The sequence below is a fragment of the Pogona vitticeps genome, chromosome 2 (genome assembly GCF_051106095.1).
Source record: "Pogona vitticeps strain Pit_001003342236 chromosome 2, PviZW2.1, whole genome shotgun sequence".
NCBI lineage: Eukaryota > Metazoa > Chordata > Lepidosauria > Squamata > Agamidae > Pogona > Pogona vitticeps.
In genome coordinates, this window is record NC_135784.1 from 65,071,612 (window position 1) to 65,092,272 (window position 20,661).

General features: G+C 41.1%; 1 long non-coding RNA gene across 1 annotated transcript; it reads left to right on the forward strand.

Annotated features, from left to right (window-relative positions):
• The first annotated feature begins 1,757 nt into the window (after window positions 1-1,757).
• LOC140704369 (uncharacterized) lies at window positions 1,758-15,349 on the forward strand. The gene is made up of 4 exons (XR_012083529.2): window positions 1,758-1,848; window positions 10,807-10,849; window positions 10,910-10,939; window positions 15,309-15,349. It is a non-coding gene; the product is annotated as an uncharacterized LOC140704369 (long non-coding RNA).
• Window positions 15,350-20,661: the final 5,312 nt, after the last annotated feature.

Sequence of the window (20,661 nt, forward strand, 5' to 3'; positions counted from 1 at the left end):
TGAGGTGCTGGATGGAAACACGCGTTTTCCCTTAGTCTAAAACTGTACCGTATCATAACATTAACGCGTCTAAATACCCGATCTGCGCCTTGTTGATCCAGTTGTGTTTACTGCCTTTTGGGGAAGTCAACACGTTTTGCTCTCGCAGACAGCACCAAATGGCACCACCTGTTTTGGTTCCAAGTTAATCTGTGGAGAGGAGACTTATTTTTGTGTCTGAAGAAGGTGCCATTACGTTTATTTTTTTTTATTTTTGTTTTGGCCTGACATTATTTTGGAACGAGAGGCAGAAACCTCACAACCTCTTCAGTAATAATCCAAAAATAATGAAGTAAACGTTATTTCCCACTCACTCACTATAAAGGTGTTCTTCCCCTTCCTGCACTTCCAAGGGAAATGCAGAGAGTGCTCAGTATGTGGTCGCTCCCAGACTGGAACTCCTTATTAAAAGAGGCCAATTTGTCTCAGTCGTTTTTGCTGTCTTAAGGTAGGCTTTTAGGCCACTGAACCCTTGTACAGAAAGCTACAGTACTTACCGTATTTTCATTGGGTGCTGTTTTCTACAGCAATGTGTTTTAAACTATTTTTAACAATTTTTAAATGCTTTGATTTGCATCTTCACATTTCATCAACTATTTGGTATTATTTCTTCTAGTTTTTCCAAAAATTCAATCTTCCTGAAGCCACCCTGAGTTCCTCTTGGGAGAAAGAAGGGATATCAGTCCAAGAAATAAAAACATCTCATGGTGCAAACAAAACGCCTGGGGCATCTGACTTACTCCACCTAATAAAAGGGCTGCCTCTGTTGTACAGGTCTCTTTTCCCCTCCCTTCAAAATAGCCACATGTAAAACAGAGTACAGTATTTGGGTGCATAATATTACATGAAACAACAGTAATAACGTGCTGTCAAGTCAGTCTTGATTTATGATGACCCTTTGCAGGATTCCAGGTACAATTTTATTTATTGATTGATTGATTTGATTTGATTTGATTTGATTTGATTTGATTTGTATCCCACCCATCTGGTCTATGCGACCACTCTAGGCGGTATTCAAAAGTATTCAAAAACACAGAGTTCTAACTCCTGTTCTCTGAAGATGCTGGCCACAGACACTGGTGAAACATTAGGAAGAAAAACCTCCAGAACACGGCCAAACAGCCCAAAAACCTACAACAGCCATCAGATCCCAGCCGTGAAAGCCTTCGAGAATATATTCAAAAGAGGCGCACCATTTCTTTCTTCTGGGAGCATAGAGCTTACTCAAGGCTGCACAGTCAGGCTTTGATTCCCATGGGGGATCAAACTCCCAACCTCTGGCTCTGCAGCCAGATACCAGCATGTTGAAGCCTAGAAAATCTAATATTATGATACAAACTTATTCTTCAGTAGCCTTTTACCATTTTTGCTATAACAGACTACCCCTTTTTCTAAACAAGTGTCTTCCCCTAAGGGCAGTCTGTCATGGGGGGTGGGGGGCTGCATCTACTTAAATTACTTTAGCCATTTGTCATGAGAAGCTCATGGCCCCTCTTCTCCAAAATACTTAGTTTCCTTTCTTGCAGTCTCCTGTTGGTTCTTTGAAAGCTAGACAACAGAAAAGAGGAGTGTTGCCTATTATGTATCCGGCTATCTTTTCAAAGTCTCTACAGAATGAGAAGCAACAAGCCACCTTCATTTGCCTTTTCCTCATCATCACTGAATGGTGTGTAATAGATTTAGCTGTGGGCTATTGTTTCTTCTATTTTCATTTTCCACTAAACGTTCTGAGCCTGAAGAGCAATCTTGTTGCTGTTATATGCTATCAACTCAGAACCAATTTACAGCAGCCCTAATAGGGCTTTCAAGGTAAGTGAGATATATTTAAGGAGTGATTTTAGTAGTTCTACATCTCCAGGATTTTTTTTCCATGACTGGGTGAGAATTTGAACCTAGACCTCCTGAGTCCGAGTGCGTTTCTTTATCCACTACATTGGATAGTCTGCACTTCCAGAGGGAATGTAGATCTCCTTAACAATGTAAGGGGCTGATGTTTTCCCCTTTACTTTCATGTTTGCTTGCAATAGAGGCTAAAAGCTCTGGAGCCTTACTAGAGAAAAAAATTGGCAGCTACAGACATGCTTCCCTAACAGTCATAATAATGGAAGATTGCATTTTAGGCTGTACTCACATAGCATAATAGACTGGTTTTAATGTAAATTGACTTAAGGTCCATTTCAGCAGAAGAGCAGTCTAGAAAACAGAGGGAAGAGAAGATAGATCTGGGGTGTTCTGCAATAAATCAACAAGGATTTATTTTGCTCTCTTTTTCACACGCTCATGCATGCCTCTTTTTAAAAAAAAAATGCCAGCAAAATAACTCATACTGTTGATTATTGTTTTGGGAATAACCAGAAGGAGGCTTTTGTGTGAAAGAATTGTATGAGCTTAATTCAGTTCTGGTATGCAGTGGGAACTTCTGCTATGGCTTCTTTGTCTGGCCTCAGATGATGGATCTCAGGTGGACCTAAATTAGAAATAAGTGCCACTGATGTTGATGTAATTAAGACCTGGTGTTACCTGACTCATAATATAACAGCTAAAGGTAATCTGTATATTGTTTTTCTGTGGATTATTCTCATACAGATTCCTTCAGGAATATTTAGGAGTGGTCTAAAAGCCCTATAAGACCTACAGAGACATGATATTGTTGCAGCCACCTAGAGTGGTCCATTGGTCCAGATAGGCGGGGTATAAATCAAATAAATAAATAAATAAATAAATAAATTGTTTCAAGAGGTTCACTACACAGAAACAGCTTGACACAGGGCAGGAGTTAACACCTGAAGAATCCCAAGAAACTCTTTCAAAATCATGGTTTTGTAAATACATACCAAAGAACAGTAAATGTTTATGGAGAAACAGTTAAGGAGGATAGTCTTCAGTGCTTCAGTAGACTTTGAATGACTACTGCTCCTTTTTATTATTCACCGAGTTATTTTAAGAAGGCATAAACAACATATGGAAAATGTGTCTTATGGGAGCCTGCCTAAGAGTTTGAAATCCAGCATACAGTTAAAGGCAACCAAAAACATTAAATAACAGTGCTGTCAAACTGAGAGGAATAACTAATCAATAAGCAGGAAACATTAACAGCTGAAAATGCCCAGACGTACAAGAGTACACTGTGGCATTGACAGGAATACACTCTTGGTGCCAAGCGTATCTCCTTCAGGAAAGAGAAGTCCCACCAAAAGGAAAGCCACCCTTTTGTTCATGCCTAAGATGTGCCTCCAGAAGAAAGAGCTCCTGTGAGCATCTTTATACTTACGTTGGTCAGTGATTACTCATGTGGTGATTAGCCACGTCTGTGTAGGCTCGCTCAGTATTACACAAGGCAGGGCAGGCTTACATTTTAAAAATAATTAATTATAGAGTTCCAAATTTTGTAAATTCAGTGTGTGTGTTTTTTAAATCTTTGTTTTCTCAAAAATAATTGAGAATTATTACAATTCAGAGAAATGAAGCTACTTAAAGAGGCACACTAAAAACTCTTGTGCCAAGGAGGCACCGTGGGGAATTGAACTCCCAATCTCTAAACCACTGAGCTATTTAGCAGTTCTCTGTTCATGAACAGGATAAAGTGCCAACAGAGCTCCCTTTTCACGGAGGATGCTTCTGATCAGAAAGGAAATGCTTAGAGTGAGACTGAAAATGAAGACATCATTTTATGCATTTGTTCGTTTAAGGGAGAATAAGACTGAAAATCATCAGGACCATGGAGGAAGCGGAAAAGGGGGGGGGCACTGGCCCTCTCAATGATATTCTAGGCCCTTCCTTCAGTTCACAGCTTTTGGTAAACACAGTAACCCTCTGACCTTTTTTACTTGTGGAAATATATGAGCTGCAGGCAATTTCTGCCCAAAGACTCACAATGACATTCAAATATATTAGGCTACCCATATTTTTTGCTCTGGCTGTTCTTCAGTTATTTCTTGCCCCTTGGGCCCCTCACCACAAAAATTCTGGCTATGAGCCTGATCTTTCCTGAGAAAGATTTGCAGGTTATTTCTGCATGTGGATTTATTGGTAAAGGCGACTGGACTGTAAAATCATGAACTTGAGTCCTTGTTCAGCCAGACACTTCCTGTGTGACGCTGGGTTAGTCAATAAAGGACTTGCTTCTATCTTTTGTGCAGCTGCCATCTGCTATGGGTAAAACTGACATACAGCCCATGATAAAGGGCACACAGGACAGGACTGATGACTAAATGTGCTATAAGTATGCAGTTTTGTGGCACACAGTTGATGTTATTTTAGATTCCAGGAGGAAGCATCAAGGTCGTGTGTGTGTGTGTGTGTGTGTGTGTGTGTGTGTGTGTGTGTGTGTCTGTCTGTCTGTCTGTCTGTCTGTCTGTCTGTCTGTCTGTCTGTCTCTCTCTCTCTCTCTCTCTCTCTCTCTCTCTCTCTCTCTCTCTCTCTCTACAACTCCTGGAAGCCCTTCCCTGAAGAGAATGTCAGAGTTGGACAATACTTTTCCTGTCATCTTGTGAGGGAGGAACAGATCATTGTATTTTCTAGCCAACCGTTGAAATGCTTACATGAAGAGCATGGTGTGCAAAGTGCCCTCTGGTCCCCTGCCAAGACCTAGGATTTTATGGAGATGAAAAGGAGAACCAAACAACCATGGCTACAAAATGCCTCAGGTCACTAGCAGAAGCAACCAGTGGGAGACTGTGGATATTTCACTCTTGGTGCCATTTTTCAAAGGACATTTATGTAACTAAGGAAACTGTGGCCAGCTGTAGCTGCTTGTAGTTGCCAGATTATGGCAGCAGAAATAAACATCTGGATATGTACAACACTGAAATAGCAAGAAAAACACAATATTTTCACAGTAAACGAGCATAAATGAGCTATAGCTTTGTGCAAGAGTCCCTTTTAAATGGTACTGATTATAAATTTACATGTTACCATTACAAATGTTGCAAATAAATAAGTTGGTGGAGGAGGACTGAATTGTTTGGTCAAGAAGTACCAGATGCATTCGCGTCTACACCCTAGACTAGCTAAGAATGGAACGGAACAGAAAGGAGGCAACCACAGACTTAGTCTTGAGTAGTGCTGTCCAAGAGTTAGTGTGAGACGTGAGTGTTGCTGAATAGTAATTATACTGGCATCAAATGCAGCATATGTGTAAATGGAAAAGCTCCAAGAAATCCCAACACTTTTACACTTGATTTCAAAAGAGGAATTTTCTCTAGAACAATTTGTTGTTGTTTAGTCGTGTCCGACTCTCCATGGACCAGAACATCCCAGGCCCCCCTGTCTTCCACTGCCTCCTGGAGTTTGGTCAGATTCATGTTTGTAGCTTCTATGACACTGCCCAACTTTCTTGTTCTCTGTCATCCCCGTCTCCTCTTGCCTCCACACTTTCCCAACATCAGGGTCTTTTCCAGGGAATCTTCTCTTCTCATGAGATGGCCAAAGTATTGGAGCCTCAGCTTCAGGATCTCTCCTTCCAGTGAGCACTCAGAGCTGATTTCCTTCAAAATGGATAGGTTTGTTCTCCTTTCGGTCCAGGGGACTCTCAAGAGCCTCATCCAGCACCACAATTCAAAAGCATCAATTCTTCGGTGGTCAGCTTTCTTTATGGTCCAGTTCTCGCTTCCATACTAGAACTTCTCTATTCCATACTTCCTTCTCTAGAACAAAGGAACTAGTAAAAAGGATGTTAAAGGGGAAAATCAAGAGAGTGAAATCTCCAAAATGTTGGGGAGGGCTACTTAAAACCACTTTAAGAGAGGCTCAAGATCAAACTAGAAAAGAGGCGCAGAGTACATTTAGAGGTGGAGCTATCTTGAAAGGTAAAAGGCATCTGTTCATCTTTGCATGAGCATTTTAAAAATATTCTATTAAATTTAAGAAACAATTATATTAAGAACTTAATTCAAATAACAAACAAATGAGTTCTAAGTGACAGAGCTTCAGAGAAACTAAAGACAAAGATTTATTTCTTGATTTTACAGCACAATAAATTGAGGATTTTTCCTAACATAGCTTTCAACAACACAAGAGGCGACTCTATACATGGAAATCACCAGATGGGCAATATCGAAATCAGATTGATTATATTCTCTGCAGCCAAAGATGGAGAAGCTCTATACAGTCAGCAAAAACAAGACCTGGAGCTGACTGCGGTTCTGATCATCAGCTTCTCATAGCAAAATTCAAGCTTAGACTGAAGAGAGTAGGAAAAACCACTGGGCCACTCAGGTATAATCTAAACCAAATCCCTTATGAATACACAGTGGAAGTAAAGAACAGATTTAAGGAACTAGATTTGGTGGACAGAGTGCCTGAAGAACTTTGGATAGAGGCTCGTAACATTGTCCAGGAGGCAGCAACGAAAACCATCCCAAAGAAAAGGAAATGCAAGAAAGCAAAGTGGCTGTCCAACGAGGCCTTAGAAATAGCAGAGAGGAGAAGGGAAACAAAATGCAAGGGAGATAGGGAAAGTTACAGAAAATTGAATGCAGACTTCCAAAGAATAGCAAGGAGAGACAAGAGGGCCTTCTTAAATGAACAATGCAAAGAAATAGAGGAAGATAACAGAAAAGGAAAGACCAGAGAGCTGTTCAGGAAAATTGGAGATATTAGAGGAACATTTTGCGCAAAGATGAACATGATAAAAGACAAAAATGGGAGGGACCTAACAGAAGCAGAAGACGTCAAGAAGAGGTGGCAAGAATACACAGAGGAATTATATCAGAAAGATTTGGATACCCCGGACAACCCAGACAATGTAGTTGCTGACCTTGAGCCAGACATCCTGGAGAGTGAAGTCAAGTGGGCCTTAGAAAGCCTGGCTAACAACAAGGCCGGTGGAGGTGATGGCATCCCAGTTGAACTATTTAAAATCTTGAAAGATGATGCTGTTAAGGTGCTACATTCAATATGCCAGCAAGTTTGGAAAACCCAACAGTGGCCAGAGGATTGGAAAAGATCAGTCTACATCCCAATCCCAAAGAAAGGCAGTGCCAAAGAATGCTCCAACTACCGAACAATTGCACTCATTTCGCACGCTAGCAAGGTTATGCTCAAAATCCTGCAAGGTAGGCTTCAGCAGTATGTGGACCGAGAACTCCCAGAAGTACAAGCTGGATTCCGAAGAGGCAGAGGAACTCGAGACCAAATTGCTAACTTGCGCTGGATTATGGAGAAAGCCAGAGAGTTCCAGAAAAATATCTACTTCTGCTTCATTGACTATGCGAAAGCCTTTGACTGTGTGGACCACAACAAACTATGGCAAGTTCTTAAAGAAATGGGAGTGCCTGACCACTTTATCTGTCTCCTGAGAAACCTATATGTGGGACAGGAAGCAACAGTTAGAACTGGTCATGGAACAACTGAGTGGTTCAAAATTGGGAAAGGAGTACGGCAAGGCTGTATATTGTCCCCCAGCTTATTTAACTTATATGCAGAATACATCATGCGGAAGGCTGGACTGGAAGAAACCCAAGCCGGAATTAAGATTGCCGGAAGAAACATCAACAACCTCCGATATGCAGATGATACCACTCTGATGGCAGAAAGTGAGGAGGAATTAAAGAACCTTGTAATGAGAGTGAAAGAGGAGAGTGCAAAAAATGGTCTGAAACTCAACATCAAAAAAACTAAGATCATGGCTACTGGTCCCATCACCTCCTGGGAAATAGAAGGGGAAGATATGGAGGCAGTGTCAAATTTTATCTTCCTGGGCTCCATGATCACTGCAGATGGAGACAGCAGCCCTGAAATTAAAAGACGCCTTCTTCTTGGGAGGAAAGCGATGACAAATCTTGACAGCATCTTGAAAAGCAGAGACATCACCTTGCCAACAAAAGTCCGAATAGTCAAAGCTATGGTTTTCCCTGTCGTGATGTATGGAAGTGAGAGCTGGACCATAAAGAAAGCAGACCGCCGAAGAATTGATGCCTTTGAATTGTGGTGCTGGAGGAGGCTCTTGAGAATCCCCTGGACTGCAAAGAGAACAAACCTATCAATTCTAAAGGAAATCAACCCTGAGTGCTCACTGGAAGGACAGATCCTGAAGCTGAGGCTCCAGTACTTTGGCCATCTCATGAGAAGAAAAGAGTCCTTGGAAAAAACCTTGATGTTAGGAAGGTGTGATGGCAAGAGGAGAAGGGGACGACCGAGGATGAGATGGCTGGACAGTGTCTGCAAAGCAACCAACATGAACCTGACACAACTCCGGGAGGCAGTAGAAGACAGGAGGGCCTGGCGTGCTCTGGTCCATGGGGTCACGAAGAGTCGGACACGACTAAACGACTAAACACACACAGCTTTCTGAAAGAGTGTGCAAAAGAGGAGTCCAAGCTACACATACAGTACCAGCATGCAGAATAAAAGGAAATCAAGTTATAGAGAATTTCTCATGGTAATACTTTCACAGATCCTTCCTCAATGGTAGGACAAGCTTTTCTTGTGTCTGTACGTCCTGCAATTAGCTTGCTTTGTTCTGTGACTTGTCATCAAGATGGAAACATGGTTTTAATTTGTGAGTGATTTCTCCGCTATGTAGCTCTGCAACAATCTGACAATCTCATTGCTATCAGCTTCTAAAAGGCAAGCTGGACATCTGGTTTAGTTTGACCTTTTGTTCTTCCAATACATCAGGAGCAAAAAAAAAAAAGAAAAAGAGCCCTCAAAAAAGTTGGCACTTGAGCAGCAAAAAAGCTAATGCCAGCCATTGTGCTACCAGAAAAATGCTCTGTGATGTCAGAAATAAGGAACCTGGCAGGTAACATCCCATTAGACAGAGTGAGGTTCTTATCATAGGCAGCATATTTAAGTATCATGATATGGCAGGAAATCGTTAATTATTTACCTTGTGATTATTGCACTTCTAGTGCCAAGAACAGGGAGGAGTGTTCATAGGATTTTCTTCCTCTTGTGCCAAAGGTGGCTTTAGTTAATACTCACCTTAGCGTAGGAGACTAGAAAGGTGCTTTCATTTTCTGATATAGCAGCAAAATGTTCCTTCTGCAGGCAGTAAGACTGTACCAGTGGATTCCAGTTCCTAAGAAAGGAGATTCTGACTGGACATTAGGAAAAACTTTATGATTATAAATGCCTTTGACAATGGAATGGGCTACCTTGAATGGTGTCTACTCAGTACAGTGTAGTGGATAGAATTATGGACTAGGACTTGGGAGCCCTGAGTTCAAATCCCCGTTCAGGCGTAGAAACTTACTGGAGCTGTGACACTGGTAAAGCCATTCCTTAAATATAACACTTACCTTGAAAACCCTATTAATTCTGTCTTACGGTGACCCTTTTTGGGGTTTTCAAGTTAGAGAACACTCAGAAGTGGTTTACCCTCCCCTTCTTCTGGTGGGGCTTCCTGGGACTGTGCAGCTTCCCCAAAGCACACATGCTGGCCTTTCTCCCTGGAGGCACAGCAGGGAATCTAGGCTCCCCAAACTCTGGCTCCTGCTTCAGCTCTTACAGGGAGTTGGAGTAGACAACTCTTGGGGGTCCCTTTCAACTCTGCAGTTCTGGAGTTCTGTGTCTTAGGCAGGCCCTCATGCTGAGGTGCTTTGGTAGAGACAGGACAGATTATTTGAGATAGAAAAGTAGTTTATAACATTTAATAAACATGACGATAGAAATAAAACCATGTGCTGTTTTTGGTATTACAAATCAGTACTGCCATTGACTTTTTACCTGATCTACAGTGAAGGAAATACTGTATTGGAGAAATTTGGGAAAAGAAGGGGTTTCTAGAAATTTGGTTATTCCATTTAGTTAGCAAAGTATAAGTCAGAAAAACACAGAAATGTGGGGAGATCAGCGATGTCTCATCAAACAACATCTTCCCTGATCTACACACAAAATAGCACTTTCTATGATAAAAAGCATTCTAGAAGCATTAAAGTAAAAAAAAAGAGAGGGGGGTAATATTTACTTACAGTTACCATCTGTATTTGGGGACGTGGTGGCGCTGTGGGCTAAACCGCAGAAGCCTGTACTGGAGGGGTCAGAAGAACAAGCAGTCGTAAGATCGAATCCACATGATGGAGTGAGCACCCGTCACTTGTCCCACCTCCCGCCAACCTAGCGGTTTGAAAGCATGCAAATGCGAGTAGATTAATAGGAACCACCCTGGCGGGAAGGTAACAGCGTTCCGTGTCTAAGTTGCACTGGCCATGCGACCACAGAAGATTGTCTTTGGACAAATGCTGGCTCTATGGCTTGGAAACGGGGATGAGCACCGCCCCCTAGAGTCGAACACGACTGGACAAAAATTGTCAAGGGGAACCTTTACCTTTACCTTTACCATCTGTATTTGCACTCAGAAGGGGGGAAACTGAGCAGCATGCAGCAGACCCAGTATGCTTGCTGCTTGGAGGATGGTCAGAGGCAGAAGAGAGACAATCAGCATACCAATAGGAGCAAAAAAACACAGCAGAGAATAGCCTGCTGCTGACCTGGCAATCTTCTTCAGGCTGTACTTGATACCTATATACTTACCTAGGCGTAAGTCTAATTTAATTCACTAAGTATTATTTTGAGTACACAGGCATAAGATTTCACTTACAGGTACTTGCTCAACCACATTAACATCTGTGCAGAATTGCAACCTTCATACTCCAGATTTTTTGCACAGCTCAGTAGAACTAGGCAGTGCTGATTTTCATAATGCAGTATGTGCTTTGCAACACTTACCTTGATTTTCTCCTTTCACAATAGCCTTTTCAAATCAGAATGCATAATTTGTTAATTGTCTTTTAATTTTAGTTTTCTTTCCCTTCCCACACCCAGTATTCACGCTTTATTATTATGTTGAACAGTCAAGTCAGAGTCAGTCAGTCAAGTTTATTGTATTAGCTAAAAGCCGTCACAATTGTTTAAAATACAGATATAGATTTATGGCAACTCTAATGGAACTTTCAAGGTAAGTGAGATATTTAAAAAGTGGTTTTACCAGCACCCCCAGTCAGCTTCCGTGGCTGATCAGGCCTCCTAAGTCTTAATCCATCACTCTGTCTACTTCACTACGCTGGGTATCATCTCACTCCTTCTTAGAGATATGCGTATCCTGGTCTAAGTTAAAACTTTATTTTGGGTCTTGCCATTTTGTTAACATGTTACTGATTATTTTTACATACAAAAAGAGTAGTCCACAGCTAGCCATACACTGGGGAAGTTGGACACGTGCACACAATTTTGAGCCTATAATGGACACGTAGCTACCTGACTGATGCAACCCAGATTGCAGCCATGTCCAGATCTGTCTTGAACTAGGTGAGGCTGATTGCCCAGCTCTGCCCCTACCTAGATGAGGGCTCCCTCAGGACACTGATGCAAGCACTGGTTACCTTCTGGATTTCTATTGTAATGCTCTCTACGTGGGGGTTCGTTTGATGCTGACCCAGAGGCTACAGCAGGTCCAGAACGCAGTGACCAGATTGGTGGCTGGTATGAACAAATTCGGCCACATCACTCCAGTCTTGGCTTGCCGTCACTGGTTACCCACTGTGTCCTGGATCAGGTTAAAGGTTTTGATACTCACGTATAAAGCCCTTAACAGTTTGGGACCATGCTACTTGTCGGGGCGTCTCTCCTCAGTGTCATCTGCCCAACTCGCTAGATCTTCCCAAACTGTGCTCCTCTGAGGGAGGCCCGGAAGTCTTCTAAGTAGAGTTGGGCCTTCTTCACGGTGGCACCATCTCTACGGAACCAGGTGCTGGTGGAGCTGTGCCTGCCCCCCTTCCTGCTAGTGTTCAGAAGGCAGCTTAAAACACTTCCATTATGACCATGCCTGATGCTTTTGCTCTCATAGAGAAAAGTGCTTTTGCATTATTGCAGTTCTGATGGTTTTATTTTTAAAAAAATAGTTTCACACATTTTTGTTATTTCTACAATATCTGTTATTTTGCTTGTTGTGAACTGCCCAGAATAGTGCAGCCTAAGAGTCACTTCTAAGATCTGGAGACCCTTCTCAGGGCTTTTTAAGAACAGAGTCCTCATAACTAGCTTAGCATTTCTTTCTCCTGGAGACACTCTGGGATTGTTTAGTGCTGGCTCTTCTCTCAGGGGGTGCGGTAGGGAATCAAACTCCACAAGGAGCAAAAAGCTGCATTGTCCCAGATCACATTTGACTGTAAGTAATGCTTCCGTCCCATAACATGTATCATTGTTCATAATTATTTCACATTGCTCCATTTAAATATCAAGTCTGTTGTCAGAATGCCCGTGCATTCAGTATGTTAGTGAATATGCATTATATACAAAGAGGTAGGTGCCTATTTAAGTCAAGGGATATGATTCCCCCTGGGGATGTATCTTTTCTGCAGATCAGAGAGCTATAGCAATGTAGGTGGCAACTCTTGGTCCCTACCATTTTGTGAGATGTTTTGGATCTCCCATGAATACATAGATATACATCTGATATAGCAGCTGCTTTTAAAAAAAATTAACACTGGATTATAGAGAGGGGAGGGGGAAGCGAAATTCCTACTCTTAGTATAACACTGAAATGGGCTACAAAGTTCAGTTGCAAATGTTATATGCTTATCCTTTGGGCCTAAGGCTGACTACGAGCATCATTAACATTTGCTTATAAATGGAATCTGAATTCTTCTTAGCAATGAATGCACGTTCCAAGTTACATATTCATCAGGAGACACTGGAACGAAACATAAGTTGAAAACATGGATCCAGATCTGTTGGAATATCTTCCTGGTGCTGTATGTTATTAAAGTGAACTAGCAAAAGGAAAATGACTTTTGCTGTATATTTTAAGAGCAAATGTTTGTGTATGTGTGTACATTATACACACATGTGTTTCAACGCTTATAGTGGGCATCAGATTCTGTTCATTTTTGTTTGACTTCTGCAGCAAACACTGAGAAGGAATGTTTCCTCGTCATTCTTTTTTCATTTCTTCCTTGAAATAAGGATAGTTATGTTACTTTAATTAGTAAATACACCTCCCCTATCAAAAGATAACCACAGGAATATGTTTCCTTATTAATAACATATCTAGAACATCTGGAGGCCCAAGGTTGGGGACCACTGTCCTAAATAGCCCTATTGATTGACTGTCAAAGAGCTGTTCAGAACATCCCAGATCAAAGCTGTTAATATGTCCTGCTGGGTTGCTGGCATTTATTTATAGAATAATAAGCCTGGAAGAGACCTCCAGGGTTGCAAGGTTGTATTCATTACATGAAGTTGAGATCATCTTAACACTAAACCATCCCACTAGTAAATGTTTACCCAGCTTCTCTCTGAAACACCCCATCATAGGGGAATTATAAGTTATACCTTTTGTTGTGCTGCCGCTGCCTAAGTATTCATTGCATCTTCAAGTATTTCTCAGAATGAAATTAAAGTAACTGTACTTTTGCTGTGACTGAAACATATCCTTTTAAAGAGGCAAAACAGAGATAAGTTGATTCCCATTGCCAAAATGTTGCCATGTATTATAATGGTGCCCAAGACATTTTGCCATCTGAGACAAAATAACAAATTATGTGTCATATCCATCTTCCGAGTTAAGATGTACAACTCACAAAAACCATCGTTATTGGTGCCTAAATCTGAAAAAATCCCTAATACTTCTCACTATTTCTGGCAGTAAAAATATAACAATGACAGATGCTATCTATCGACTTGTCTGCCTGTCTAAAATATTTTTATCCTGCCAAGGTAGCATACATCTTTGGATTTAGATAGGAAGGAGAGATAGTCTTGAGTGTCATCAGCATACTGGTGACACTGAACCCCAAAACTCCGGACAACCTCTCCCAGTGGCTTCATGTTGATGTTAAATAGTATAGGAGACAAAACAGATCCCTGAGGGACACCAAAGGCCAGAGTGTCAAACAGGAGTCCCCCAGCACCACCTTCTGAGTTCTCCGCTCCAGGAAGGACTGGAGCCACTGTGAAACAGTGCCTCAGAGTCCCATCCCAGAGAGACAGCCCAGAAGGATACCATGGCCAGTGGTATAGAAAGCTGCTGAGAGGTCCAGCAGAACCAACAGGGAGGGACACACTCCCCCTGCCCAGTTCCTGGCGTAGATCATCCACCAAGGTGACCAAAGCAGTCTCTGTCCCATAACCAGGCCTGAAGCCAGATTGCAATGGATCTAGATAATCTCTCTCATCCAGGAACCCCAGGATAACATGTTGTTGCCCTTTAATGGGGGAGTCAAGGAAAAGAAACAAACAAAAACTATGCTAGAATGATGGAAGGAGATGACATTTCCCATCCATGGAATATTCACTGGATTGGTGCTAAGTACCAGATGCTTGTAAATAGCTCTTTGTTTTTCTCACTTCCACTTGAGGGCCTTGTCAGTAATTTTCCTCTCCTAGTCATGACCTGCAAGTCACAAGAAAAGTAACTGTTTACAGATTCCGGGCCTATGGCAGCCAATATCCATGTTCCTTGCATGGAAATGCTCATCTCCTCCCCTGGTTCTCTTCAAATATTTATAGCACAAGATTTGATATCATGTTTATGTCTGCAGAATTTGCCATGAAGTGGTTCATATTCACACTACTTGAGTGTTACACATAGCAGATAACGTTTTTATTCTTTTTCACTAGTTTTAAGAAATGTCCTTGTCTAACTGAACTTTGGGAGAAGGTTGGTTTTTGCCTCCAGTACTGCTTTGGGTCAGGAATAGATGTCAAGTACTGTACAAGAAATTAATGAAAGTGATTTGGTTTCGAAAGTGAGCTAGAAATAACATTGTCCCTGCTTGCTGACATAGGTAAGGTGTGTTATTAGTGAGATAGCAAGCACCTTCTCACACACATCTCACAAGCACCTTCTCACACACATCACTATTCTCACAATAGATACTTGCTTTTCATTTAGGGGAGTGTTAAAATAGGAACTGGAAGGTTTTTAGACTAACTCATTGTTTGTAAACCCCACTCCAGCAAAATAATAATAATAATCCAACGCTTGCTTTCCTATAAAATTAAAAGGTTTGCATCTTAAAGCACAAAATGCTGTAGTTAGGCCTTTGTAAGCAAGTGTTTTATGCTGGAGACTGATGTTTTCTTCTTCCTGTGGATAAGAGAGGATAATAACAATTTCATTCCTATTATTTAATTAAGGAGTGGTTTCTCTGTTTGCTTCCAAGGAAGAAGGGTGTGGGAAAGACAGCTATTGTTGGCATTCAACAATAGTGAAACAAGAGCACATGATTGTGGCTGATTTATGCAGTCTGAGGTTTGATTTAAGGTATCCAAGCTTTATCATAATCTCATGTGATTATATATTCCTGCTCTTCTCCCCATCACAGACTGCTTGCAGAACAGCCCTCAGGCATGGAGCACCCAGTACATATTTTCAATCCCCAAACATCCTACATTCTGTAGCAACAATTTGGCATGATCGTAGGAGATAAAGCAATACCTAAAATGATAATGTCACATCTGGAAAGCTTTGTTACAGGAAAATATATCAGTCTTTGTCTTACTTGCTGAAAAAAACAATAACATGAAAAGTTTCTTCTGTTGTGCATTTTGTACACCTACACATGTATATGTTTTGTCATGCACTATAATGGCAAGGGGCCTATGCACTGAAAAATTCTTCACTTACCCAGCAGGAATAAAGAATTAAATGCTAAGAAGGCTTTCTGCTTTGAAAAGACACATTTGTCTGAAGACATAATTTATATAGCAAAAGAGATGGCAAGCTATGCTTTCTTCTTCCATTTTTTTAAAGACCTCCCTGAAAGATCCAACAGACAAGGAAAAGGTCATGCTTCATTTTTAGTGGCTTGTGAGCCATCTGGGTACAGTAGTCGAAACAGGTGGGGCAAAAAAGAAGAAAAGGAAAATGTTGCAAGCAGATGTCTTTAAAAAATCAGTTGGTTTTAAATGTAATTTTTTTATCCATATCAGACACAGGACCAAAACTATACTGTATAAGAACAACAAGGTCAAGTAATTCACATTTCTATTGCTTTAGCATGCATATTTAATTATAAAAATTTTACAGTAATATGTTCCTATCAAGTATATATTTCATATGCACACTAGAAACATTTGGGTATTAAGCATTTTGGGGATCTTTAATATGTATGGCTCCGTAGCTGGTGTATGCTGGAAATCATAGAAGCTTAAGAGTGCCATCCTGTAGACATTTAGTCAGAAATCAATCCAGACATTGTCCAAAATGATATTCTATAAATTATGCCCACATACAGGTCATGACATCACTGGCAGAGGCAGAATGCTAGTAATTAAATTCTTCTTACTTCAATCCCAGGGCTTGACCAACTCATGCACAATGATGCTGATTGCAAGTGAATCATAAGAGACCCAGGATCGAAGAAGGAACTGTTTAATTACCAATAGGCTCCCCCCTCCAGTTCTGATGCACTCACTCTTATGCAAGTGTAAATTTCTTTGTGATTAATATTTCACTCACACACACAAACACATACACACACACACAAATTGGGTTTCCTCAGGCAAACATTTTTCTCAGCAATCAGGCTTACAAATTATGCCTCTGTTTACTTTCCATAGATTTCTTTCACCACTTTTCTAAAAAACATGAGAAATATATACTTCAGTATGGGTGGCCATTATTCAGTGGCCTATGAGTGTATATACCAAAATTCTCATTCATTCATTCATTCATTCATTCATTCATTCATTCATTCATTCATTCATTCATTCATTCATTCATTCATTCATTCCCTCTGTGCAAGGTGCACCAATCTAAAATCTACTTTCCACTGAATTTTATATACAGAAGCATACACATGGAAAGCAGTGCATGGAGCTAATGGACAATTAGCAAAATACACAATGCTTCTTGATCTCACTGTATTTTATTTGATGTTTGTTGCTGAATGCTCTAAGCACTGCTGACATACAGTACCTGACTGAAGTACAGACTGAGGAAAAGTTGGTGCTTAATGCAGTGTAGGCCATCATGGCTTTAATGCGCTGTGGATGTTTTACAGAATGGTAAGATACCACCTGAAACTTTGGCACTGAGATTCTTTTTAAGCAAAAAACGGGTGTCTGGATAGAGGAATATTAAAAAAAAAACTATGCTCAGGTTCATCAAAAGCCTTCATTATACTTCTTTGCTTCTGAAAAATCCTCTTGTATAGCTATGCAAAAGGTGTAACATAGTGAAGAATTGTCTAAAGTCTCTCATAACCCTCTATTTCTAACTTTCCTCCTCAAAAGCTACTCACTAACCATGTGTTCGATCCTCATTCACACCCCATCATTCCTAAATGGACCCTCTAATTTTCCTGCCCCTTCTAATTCCTATGCAATTATATATCCTTGGTCAGTCACTGGGCCACCTATGGGAACTGCCTACTATATTAATATACTGTAAAAAGATACAGTGCTACAATCTGTATGTGGGCACCAGAGCCCATCTGTCCATATACACTAGCAAATGGCTGCTTCTGATACTGGATGTTATAGACATACGTCAGGTAGAGCCAGTTACTAGCCACTGGTTACAGCCTTCACAGCTTTAAACACAATAAATTTGTCCAGTTTGCTTTTAAAAGTGTCCAAGCTGGCAACACAGCTGCACAGCTTGTGACCAACCAAGCCTAAGTAGGGTCAGCCTGAACATTTAAGTCAAAATGCATTGTTCCCAAAGGCAATCACATAATCTTGGCAGCTACTTCAGTTGATTTTCAGCACCATGGAAAAACAGAAAATAACTGGCCATATTATTAGTGTTGCATGTGTATCACCAGGAAGTCAAATAAGGTAGTTACGTATGGGATTTTCTCCCCCAAGTGTAAAGATAATTTGTCTAGCTTTGGGGGAAAACATTCCTTGACTGGAACTGCAGTGGGTGCCATTTGCTGCTCTGTGTTGGGGAGCAACAAATCTTGGGTTAGCCCTTAACTTGGCTTTTTAGTGTGATTTACAAGATGCTCAACAAAACCCCTGTTTTTGGAATTCCAAGATGATGACAAGGATAGGCATATCAAAGCCCCAGGAACAAGGTTATGGTACGGCTCTTGTATGTCATGATTTATCTCTGGGGACAAGACACTTAAAACTGGAACTATAAACTCTATATTTGTACAGCTCCACCAGGCCTACAAGAGTTGTGATCTACCAGGTCAAATTCTGCCCACCAGTAAAGTGTGCTACTTGTATACCACCCATAGCTCTTGATGCACTCTCTGAGCAGTTTACAATTTAATTATACAGGCTACGCATTGCACACACACCCCCCAGCAAGCTCATGTTAACAGACTTGTAAAGATGGAAGCCTGAGTCAACCTTGAGCCAGCTACCTGAGCCTGTTGGGATCAAACTCAGGTTATGAGCAGAGTTTTGACTGCAGCACTGCAGTTTAATCACTGCACCATGAGGCTCATTCAGTGCTATTACCAATGCTTTCATTAGTGAAGATTTTCTGTCTTCCAGTCACACGCTATCTCTAACATCTGTTTCTGCCCCATGTAAGTGGCAGCTTGAAAATGGGAAGACCTCTGGTCTAATGTTGCTTCTGCTGTTATTATATTATCAAGTTAATGCAAATAACTGGCCCATTCCATTTTGTCTGTTCAATTGGCAGTGTCAAGAACACACACACACCTCCATTTCGATAAAATGTGCTTTTATTCTAAGATAATTCTATTGTTCAGTACTTAATTAATTGTTATGGAGCCCTGTAGTGGACAACTGGCATAATGTTCCTTGTTAATGAATAATATTTTATGCACAGTTTCTTCCCTGTGAGTGAAAACAGGAACAGGGAAACAGAGAAGTGAATAAATTGTAACTGTCAACAAGCAAACATCATAGCTGGGGCTGTAATCCTCAGGCCCATTATCTGAGACAAAGCACTTGTAAAGAGCTGTTTAAAGTTCCAGTTTACAGATGTATTTGATACTATTACGTAAGTGAGTGGGTCTGTTAAAAGCAGCTAGACCAACCTCAGATGAATGATTTAATTGCATGGCCTCAAACTGATTGCTAATCCTGGCTAGACTAGAGGCACTGCATCAGTGATATTTAAATGACTGTTGATTAACCATCCAGCAACTGATTCTATGAGTCTGTTGTACTCACTGGAAACAAAGACCAAGATCATCAACACTCTTGTATTTCCAATCACCATGTATGGGTATGAAAGCTGGATAGGGGGGAAAATGATGCATTTGAAATGTAGTGCTGGAGGAGAGCTTTGCGGATACTCTGGGCTGCCAGAAAGACGGACAAGGGAGTTCTAGATCAAATCAAGGCTGAATTGTTTCTGGAGGCAGAAATGTTGGTTGTAGGCTGTTGTGCTTTGATCACATCATGAGAAGATGGGATTCTCTGGAAAAGACAGTAATGCTAGGAAAGGTGGAAAGTAGCAGGAAAAGAGGAAGACAAAAAATGAGATGGCTTAACTCCCTCAAGGAAGCCAAAAGCTTGGTTTTACAAAAGCTGAGCCAGGGCCGCTGAGGACAGGTCATTTTGGAGATCGTTTATTTGTGGGGTCACCATAAGTCAGGGATGACTTGACAGCTGAAAGCAACAAAAACAACTCTAGTTGGAGCCAGAAGTTGGGTTTAGACTATATTTTTATACAGCCAGTCCTGAAAGAGTTGAGGCTTGTTCAAGAAACTGAGTTGGATATAAGAAAGGACTTGGGAACTCCAGGTCCTATCCCCCTGTTGAGCCATAAAATCCACTAGGTAACACTGGACTACTCTCTGAGGCTGACCTACCTCAGGTGGTGGTTGTAAGTATGACGTAGTGACGCAGAGAGCCTTGTAGATTGAGCTCATTGGAGGGCAGTATTAAATAAATGTAATAAACAGATTGTATCCATTGTGATGTTGTAGATAAAATAATGGGCTAGGACTCATGAGATCTGGGCTTAAATACCCACTTGGACCTGGAAACACCCTGGATGGAGCAGCATAGAAATAGCAAAGCCCCTTTTAAAATATCTCACTTACCTAGAAATTCCTATTAGGATTGCTCTGAGTCAAATGCAACTTGACAGCACATAACACACAATAACTAGATAAGGAAACAAACTTGCACAGCATGGTATGGAAGAAGGAAATTACATAGGAGCCAGCAAGACCTACAGTTTCCACATATTCATCAGCTGTGCTGTACACAGGATGATCCCTTAATATATTGCCAGAGCAGAAGAAATGTATTAGCAAAAGGAAAGAAAAAGGAAAAAAAAAGAGGGTGTAGAATTGCATAAAATGTGAAATAAAGATGTTTAGATATCTTTCAGTCTGGAGCCTGAGTGAAAGATATCTAAATAATGCGTCTCAGTTAGGAACCCCTGGAGCTAAGAGGACGCCACATGCTGTAACATCTTACCCAAAAGTGGAATATTGGCGTCTGGCCAGCAATTCTCCAATGTAGTGGGGTTCCATAACACCCTCACAGCTCCTGCTTTCAGGTATATAGGAACCAGGCTCTGTTGCAGAGTTGGTTTCGCCCTCTTTTTAGCTGCTCACTGAACCTGTGCCTTTATCCTCATGGCATATGGAGTTCCTGCGAGTCAGGAACAACAAGGAGGGTCTAGGCTGCACGTAGAGAATTCGGTGGGAAAAAATGTGCAGCAGCAGATTGCACAGCTTCAGTTGTCGAAGCCATTGGGACAGCGCAAAGAGGGCCTTGAACCAGACCCTT